Source organism: Solanum stenotomum, chromosome 10, assembly GCF_019186545.1.
Source record: "Solanum stenotomum isolate F172 chromosome 10, ASM1918654v1, whole genome shotgun sequence".
Lineage (NCBI taxonomy): Eukaryota > Viridiplantae > Streptophyta > Magnoliopsida > Solanales > Solanaceae > Solanum > Solanum stenotomum.
Genome location: NC_064291.1, coordinates 7,363,992 through 7,373,067, shown reverse-complemented (window position 1 = coordinate 7,373,067; position 9,076 = coordinate 7,363,992).

Below are 9,076 nucleotides of genomic sequence, written 5' to 3'. Positions count from 1 at the left end.
TACGGTTCATGGGTGGCTTCGTTTGTGGCTACTTCTGCACTTTTCAGCTTCAAATCTTCATCAACCGCCTCCAAGCCTATTTCCTGCAAACATAATACATAAAACATTATTTCTAATACAATATAGCTCTAGACACACACAACTTCTAAGTGAAATGCATAAAAAATAACGTAAACTCACAGTATATCATGTATTGAGGTATCAAGGTAGATTGTATGTACCAAGGGTGGATGAACTCCAAGAGAGGATCATGGAGGAAGCTCATAGATCCAGATATTTGATCCATCCTGGTTCCACAAAGAAGTATCATGACTTGAGAGAAGTCTAATGGTGGAGTAGTATGAAGAAGTGTATTGTAGAGTTCATTGCTAAGTGCCGAATTGTCAACAAGTTAAGGTAGAGCACCAAAAGCTCAGTGGTATGGATCAGAACATAGAGATTTTGGAATGGAAGTGGTAGATGATCAATATGGATTTCATTACTGGGCTACCGCGGTCTCGTAGGCAACATGATTCGATTTGGGTGATTGTAGACCGGATGACTAAATCAACCCACTTTTTATCGGTAAAGACTACCCATTCGGCAGAAAATTATGCTAGGTTGTATATTCAAGAGATAGTTAAACTTCATGGAGTTCCAGTGTCCATCGTTTCAGATAGAGGTGCACAATTTACTGCACAATTTTGGAAGTTTTTCCAAAAAGGTTTGGGTTCGAAGGTGAATTTGAGTACTGTTTTCCATCCTCAGACTGATGGTCAAGCAGAACGTACTATTCAGACGTTAGAGGATATGCTGAGGGTGTGTGTGATTGATTTCAAAGGTAATTGGGATGATCACGTACCTCTCATTGAGTTTGCTTATAACAATAGGTATAACTCTAGCATCCAGATGGCTCCTTACGTGTAGATCTCCTATTGGATGCTTTGAGGTTGGTGAATCTGGGTTGATAGGACCATATTTAGTTCTTCAAGCTATGGAGAAAGTAAAGATCATTCAAGAAAGGTTGAGAACCACGTAGAGTCATCAGAAATCCTACACTTGGGGTGCGCATCGGTCGGTTCGGTTCGGTTTTAGGTGTTATTGGTTCGATTTATCGGTTTTCGGTTTGTAAATACTTCAAACCGATAACCAAACCAATAACATATTTCTTATCGGTTTTTGGTTAATCGGTTTATGGTACTTAACGGTTTGGTTTTCGGTTTAACCAATAAGAAAATACCATATGATTTTTCCAACATTTGGCATGAAAGTAATAATCATAAAAGTAACAATCATTTTTCTTGCAAGTTTAGACACCAGACACATTCAAAGGAAAAAGTGTGAANGGAAATAAACACATTGTCTGAATTGAACTCGGGAGAGGAATAAGAGGATAGAACGTGGGGTATAAGGAGCATGATTTTCTTTTAATAATTAGGGTTAATTTGTATCTAGGATAGGGATATACCTAGAAGCCATGCTTGATCACTATACTGGAAGAAATCGTAATGCTCGGTACTTGATCCAACCTATCCCCGCTCAACAATGTAGTTAGGTTGTCATTTATCGTAGGTGATTAGAAGTCGGGAGACTATGATCATACATTTAACCTTGTGATCCCTGATTCGATAGTTGATAAACACCCATTTAAATAATATAAATTACATGAATTCGGAGAAAAGCTACAGCTCTAGAATTCACCCAATCATTGTTTGAAACCTTTGAAATTGAATCGCGCTTGTTAATTTTGTTTAACTTTTAGATTATAAAATAAATCACTCTTTAAATCTTGATAACACTTGTGCTTAGCTGAAAATATTTGAACAATCGAGTAATCCTAATCGTAAGTCTGTGTGGGTACGATACCCAACTCTTTATAAGAGCCACTTTAATACTTGAACGATCACGTACACTTGCATGTGCGATTTGGGCGCAACAAACCATTAAAAAGACTTTTAAACAAAAGAATTAGCAATACATGCATCAACACTATTCAAGAATTACTTAGTTATTATTTTTACTTTGTTAATTGCTCATGGTTCCCACAACCCTAGTTGTGGATTTAGCTAGTCATGCTTGAGAGTTCACAATTCATGTTTAAGAAGAAATAATCCATGAACTTACAATTTGAATAGATGAAATCCGAATTCTTCAATTGAATTGCAAAGTGAAAATCTTATAAAACGAAATTCGGAAATCAAATTGCAAAAGTTTGCAAGTTAATTCCCAAAACACCAAAACTAAGAGTTTACAATAATGTCTAACCCCCCAAAATGAGGTTTATATCTACTCTCTATAGAAAACAAGTCCTAAATAAAAAGGAAACAAAATAAGGAAATAACAAGCTGGGAGGCGGCTTCTGTCGACGACACGACCAACGGATCGTGGGTCGACCTACGATCACCCTCTATGGTTCAACACTTAGAAACTTTTCATCAGGTACTAGAACCTTCACTCCCAGATCATCACTGACGGACGTGCAGGACCGTCTGTGGGTCGACCTACGGTATGTCGTCTTGCTCTGTGGTTCCACACTTATTAGACTTCCCTCATGTTCCACCTACGATGCCTCACTCACGGTTCATGGACTGGTCTAAGGTCCGTCCTGGAACTCCTTGGATTGAGTACTGGAACTCAACTTCCCAGAATAGGACCTACGACTGACCACCCACGACCCGTCAATGGACCTACGGTCCGTGGGTGGCTTCGTTTGTGGCTACTTCTGCACTTTTCAGCTTCAAATCTTCATCAACCGCCTCCAAGCCTATTTCCTACAAACATAATACATAAAACATTATTTCTAATACAATATAGCCCTATACACACAACTTCTAAGTGAAATGCATAAAAAAATAACGTAAACTCACGGTATATCATGTATTGAGGTATCAAGGTAGATTGTGTGTACCAAGGGTGGATGAACTCCAAGAGAGAATCATGGAGGAAGCTCATAGATCCAGATATTTGATCCATCCTGGTTCCACAAAGATGTATCGTGACTTGAGAGAAGTCTAATGGTGGAGTAGTATGACGAAATGTATTGTAGAGCTCGTTGCTAAGTGCCCGAATTGTCAACAAGTTAAGGTAGAGCACCAAAAGCCCGATGTTATGGATCAGAACATAGAGATTTCGGAATGGAAGTGGTAGATAATCAATATGGATTTCATTACTGTGTTACCGCGGTCTCGTAGGCAGCATGATTCGATTTGGGTGATTGTAGACTAGATGACTAAATCAACCCTCTTTTTATCGGTAAAGACTACCCATTCGGTAGAAAATTATGCCAGGTTGTATATTCAAGAGATAGTTAGACTTCATGGAGTTCCAGTGTCCATCATTTCAAATAGAGGTGCACAATTTACTGCATAATTTTGGAAGTTTTTCCAAAAAGGTTTGGGTTCGAAGGCGAATTTGAGTACTGCTTTCCATCCTCAGACTGATGGTCAAGCAGAGCGTACTATTCAGATGTTAGAGGATATGTTCAGGGTGTGTTTGATCGATTTCAAGGGTAATTGGGATGATCACTTACCTCTCATTGAGTTCGCTTATAACAATAGGTATAACTCTAGCATTCAGATGGCTCCTTATGAAGCTCTTTATGAGAGGAGGTGTAGATTTCCTATTGGATGGTTTGAGGTTGGTGAATTTGGGTTGATAGGACCATATTTGGTTCTTCAAGCTATAGAGAAAGTAAAGATCATTCAAGAAAGGTTGAGAACCACGTAGAGTCATCAGAAATCCTACACTGATGTTAGGAAAAGAGACTTAGGGCCCATTTGGCTATGCGATATGGTATCATAATATGGAATCATGATATGGTATCATGATATGGAATCATGCGATGAAATTGAAGTTTTGTTTGAACATGCAGTATGGAATTTTTGGGTTGTATATTTTATCATAAACATAAAAATCACATAAGTTGTAAAACTATTAAAATAGCTTCAATTGTTTATTCAATCTTATCAAATAAACAAAAAATTATAAAATCGCATAATAAATTATTACAAAACTATTTGTTCTTCACTTAAGTAATTGTTTCATCTAACTTTAATTTAATAAAAAAAATTGAACATAAATTGTAGTGTACTAGTCTTTAATATAATCCTCCCACATAGTACGGACAATTTCCTCACGTTAAACTTGCATTTCTCAATCATGTGACCGAGAAGACAAACCAACATTGTTACTTTGAGTCATTTGTTGTTCAATATCATCCACAACTATATTTTCATGCTCATAGACCATAAATATTTCATCAGTACTTTGGTATTCTCGCAAATAATTATGTAACACTGCACAAGCTATGACAATTTTCACTTGCGTATCAATATCATAATGGTTTATGCCTTGTTTCCATATTCTAAGTTTATTTTTTCAAGCTCCAAAAGTCCGTTCAATCACATTGTGCAGAGATGAATGCCTATAATTAAACAGTTCTTTGGCATTTTGAGGCTCTCTTTCACTTCCTCAGTAATCTTGCAAATGATAGCGTAGTCCTTTGTATGGAGCTAAAAATTCTTTCGTGTTTCGAAAACCAGCATCAACAACATAATATTTATCTACCAACAAACATTTTATAAAGAATTACTAAAAGCATATGTGACGTAAATGAGACAGTTTTGTGTAAATAAATAATATTTATTCTAAGGATGTAATTTAAAGTTACCATGTGGCGGAAATGGAAATTGTGACGTTGGTTCAACAAGTGCATTCTCAAGTGTTTTACTATCATGTGCAGTACCTTCCCAACCAGCAGAAACAAAGGTAAATCACATATCAAAATCACAAGCACATAAGACACTTTGTGATGTTCTTCCTTTGCGATTAAGATATGCTTGTTGCACCACTTTAGGAACCTCCCCTTCTATATATGTTCCATCAATCACATCAACACAATCCTACCAAATAAAAAATACATCAATATTAATTTAGTGAACAGAAAATAAATTAGAAGCATTATAGAATGCACTTCATAAAAATAATGTTTGTAAGAGTAATAAAAATAGTGCTTCCAAGACAATGCAAAGTCATAAAATAAATATTATCTCTTTAAACAAAGTTGATAGGAAATATGTAACTAAATACTACTTAATAACTTACACACAAAATATAAATGTGCACTTATTACGGCCATAAAATAAATTTATTACTCAACAATCGGTTGATGTGAGTTAAAGTGACTATATGTTGGTGAAAATAATAAATTTTATGTCGGTGAGTATAATAAATTTTAAAAAGTAATGATGTGATCATAAATTTTATTTACATATGAAATAAATGGTTAGTAGGTATAAATGTGGGGTTGTTTTAACAAAATATAAACTCGTGGATCAATTTTTGTATTAAAATATCTCAAATCATGATATGGAATTCCCATATAATTCCATATCATGGTTTTGGGAGAATATGGAATCACATATCAAGATATGGAATCATGAGATGGAATCAACATAAAATCGCATGTCCAAATGTTGATTCCATCTCACGATACCATATCGGGATATGGTATTACATGGCCAAACGCCTACTTAAAGTTTGAGGTGGATGATTGGGTTTATTTGAAGGTTTCACCCATGAAGGGTGTTATGAGATTTGGTAAGAAGGGGAAGCTTAGTGCTCGGTATATTGGTCCTTACAGAATATCCAAGAGGATCAACAATGTAGCTTATGAGTTTGAGCTAGCGCAAGAATTAGAAGCAGTCCATCCGGTGTTTCACATGTCAATGTTGAAGAAGTGTATGGGCGATCGTTCACTTATAGTATCTATTGAGAATATTGGTATTTAGGACATCATATCTTATGAGGAGGTACCCTTTCAGATTTTAGATCGTCAGGTCCACAAGTTGAGGACCAAGGAGGTAGCATCAGTCAAGGTCTTATGGAGGAATCAACTTGTTGAAGAAGCTACTTGGGAGGCTGAAGAGGACATGAAGAAGAGGTACCCACATCTCTTTGGGTCCGAAGAAATTTCAAATCAAGGTATTAATTCTTTTCTTAGTACTCTTTATTTGTTATACTGAATATGTTAGATTAATTGTTGGGTATTAGATGTTACCACCCTTAGTTCTACTTAGAGTGATCTCATTAGAGGACGAATGTTCCCAAGGGGGAGATATTGTAAATTCCCGCCTTAGAAAGAGCTAAATTTAGAAAGCGCTATTTTGGAAATAGCTAAATTGAGAATTTTTCAAGTTATGCTTAAGTTATGAGTTTTGGGTCAACTTCAAATGACCATAACTTTCATTACATGATGAGTTAGGTATCCCATAAGATATCAAATGAAAGGTCTTGGAATCCTCTTTCCAATGCCATCAAGTTTGCTATCTTTCGAGCTCAGATGAGAGAGATATGGCTATTTGAAGCTTGTCTATCCAGTTAAGGAAAGTTACCCAAAAATATAAGGGGTATTTTGGTCATTTCCTTACCACTTTAGATTTAAAACAAATTTAGTATTATTTTGGGGTCAAATCTGATTGGGTCATTTTTTAAAATTCCAAATACACTTAGGGTTTTGAGAGGAGTTCAAGAAGAGTTGGAAAGGAGAAAAGTTCAAGGCGTTTGTTAAGATTCGGAAAATTTGTCGAGGGATTTCACTAAATCGAGGTCTGTAAGTTGTCATAGTATTGGGTTCGTTCACCCACATGCCAAACATGATTTACGTATTCAAATTCCATCCATAAGATTGAGTAGATTTGAGTTCTTGAAGTTTGTGATATATTCTTTAAGTATGAGGTTTCGTTAAGTTCTTGTGATTAGGATCTTGTGTTGAAGTATTGTTCTTGAGTAATTTAGGGTAAATTTCGTGGTAAGTATGTTGGGTCTATGAATCCATAAGAGATTGAGGGAAATCGTTTGATTTTAGAGGAGTTAGAGCAAGAAGAAGAACAAGAAAATTAGTCAAAATTTCTGGTAAAAGGGGTGGGGCGCTGCGCCACTCAGTGCATCCCCAGTCAGTTTCTGTAGTTTGGGTCCTGGGGCGCCGCACCGGTTAGTTCACACCAACCCAGCTTCAGTAGTTCATGGTCTGGCGCTCCGTGCCACTCAGTGCGCCAGGGTCGCCAGGTCCCCTACTCTTCTGTCTTTTTCGTATGAGTTCCCTAGAATCGTACCTATGCTTTCTACTTGATATGCACATTCTAATTACATCTAAATATCGAGAGATCATTCATAACGTGAGTCATAACCTTAAATCCATAATTCAAATTCAAGGTAGAGTTAAGAGTTAGGTCTTGAGAGTTCTTCCGAGTCATTTTAAGAAGTCTTTTACAATCATTTTAAATTTGTTTTAAGACTTGAGTTCTTGAGTATGAGGATGAGGAGAGTTAAGTTTCATTTTTTCAAAATGAATATATGGGAACTAAGTACTCCCAAGAGTAAATGTTTTTACATTTAAGATGAGAGGAAACACCGATTTCCAAAAGATCGTTCATGAGCAGTTTTGAGTACTATCTCTTTTAAGAGAAATATTTTGAGTAATAATCTCAAACTAGAGAAAGAGTTAAGTTTTAAACATCTGAGTTAATTTATATTTTGGGAGTAGTATTGGGCACCGATATGGGGATGAGTTCAAATAACTCAAAGTCCTCATAAACCATGTAGCCAGCATGGGTAGAAAGGGTTATACCTTTTAGATGTTTCCTTATTGCTTTTTAAGTATAGCTTAGGGGATCCACTTAGTGAGTAGGTCCTATACCCTGAAAAATATAGGACAATTCTGGTAGCGTGGGCGAGACACTGTATCATCACATAACTCATAGTGATGGTTGTCGGTTGGAAAATCACCCACACAGAGTTTATTTTGTATTCTTATATACAAACAAAATTTATTTTGTATTCTTGCATACAAACTGCATTATATTGTATTTTCTAATACATTGAGTTGTTATCTACTGTTTTAATATCATTTCTTTATAATGTATCTTTACTACTACTTTATATTGAATTGAGTTGAGTAAGTCTGGGTATCCTTGAGGTTGAGTTGAGTTGAGTTGAGACGAGGTAAGTGTTTCTTCAGTTCCAGTTCAAGCTTATGTCTTGTTTTAGATTTCCCCTTGCATGCTCGTACATTCCCTGTACTGACGCCATTTGGCCTACATCTTTTAAGATGTAGATATAGGGAATCAGGATCATCAACCAGTGCTCTGTTGATTCGGTCGTGTTCCAGAGTTATTTGGTGAGCCTCCTTACTTCTGGAGGATCCCTTTGTTATTTCCATTATTTCAGTTTTGTTAGGATGTTCAGGGGTCTTGTCCCAACATCCCTCATAGTATTAGAGGCTTCATAGATAGATAGACAATAGTAGTTCATGAATCTTTTTCATTTCCTTTCTTTAAATGTTGAGACTTGAGTTTCCTCCTTTGGCCAGTGATTGATTTTAAACATTATGAGTTATATCTTTTAAAGACATTGAGTAAAGTTTGTTTTTGAGTTCATCTTAGTCATGAGTAAGTCTTCCACTGAGAGTTGAGCTATGCTAAGGGTTTGTTTGGGGCCAATAATATTTCTCGAGTGCCTGCCACATCCAGGATGTAGGTTCGGAGCGTGACATTTCTAAAACAAAATGGGAAATTGGGTAGGGGATTCTTTGGGAAATGTTTGAAAGTCAATTTGTAAAAGGAAACATTCAACAACAACACTTAATTAAGGATGATTATAGAGAATTAACCAGGATTGTGTTCACCAAGACTTCTTGATAGCATCCAAGGAAGCTCTACTCCATTGAAGGACAAGGATGAAGCTTTAGAAACTCCAAGGAGGCCATAACAAGATCTCAAACCAAGGAGTTCAATGATAAGCTCAATGGGCTTCAATCGCTGATCCAAAGGTGTCTTATTGGGGAAGAAGAGCTCAAGCCTAAGGGAGAGAAATTGTCCAAATGCTACAATTATTTGGTGGCCCAAATTCAAGCCCAAGATGAGGAATTTTAAGGTCCAATTTCGTGCAAATAAGGTCAAGAAGAGTCCAAGAATCAGCCACAACAAGAGTTGCTTTCTGCCCAAGTTTTGAGAGAAGACTAGTCAAACTTTCCAAGATTGTCAAGATTCTTTTCCTAGTTGGGATTTACCTTATTTATTTATTTATATATAGGTTATTA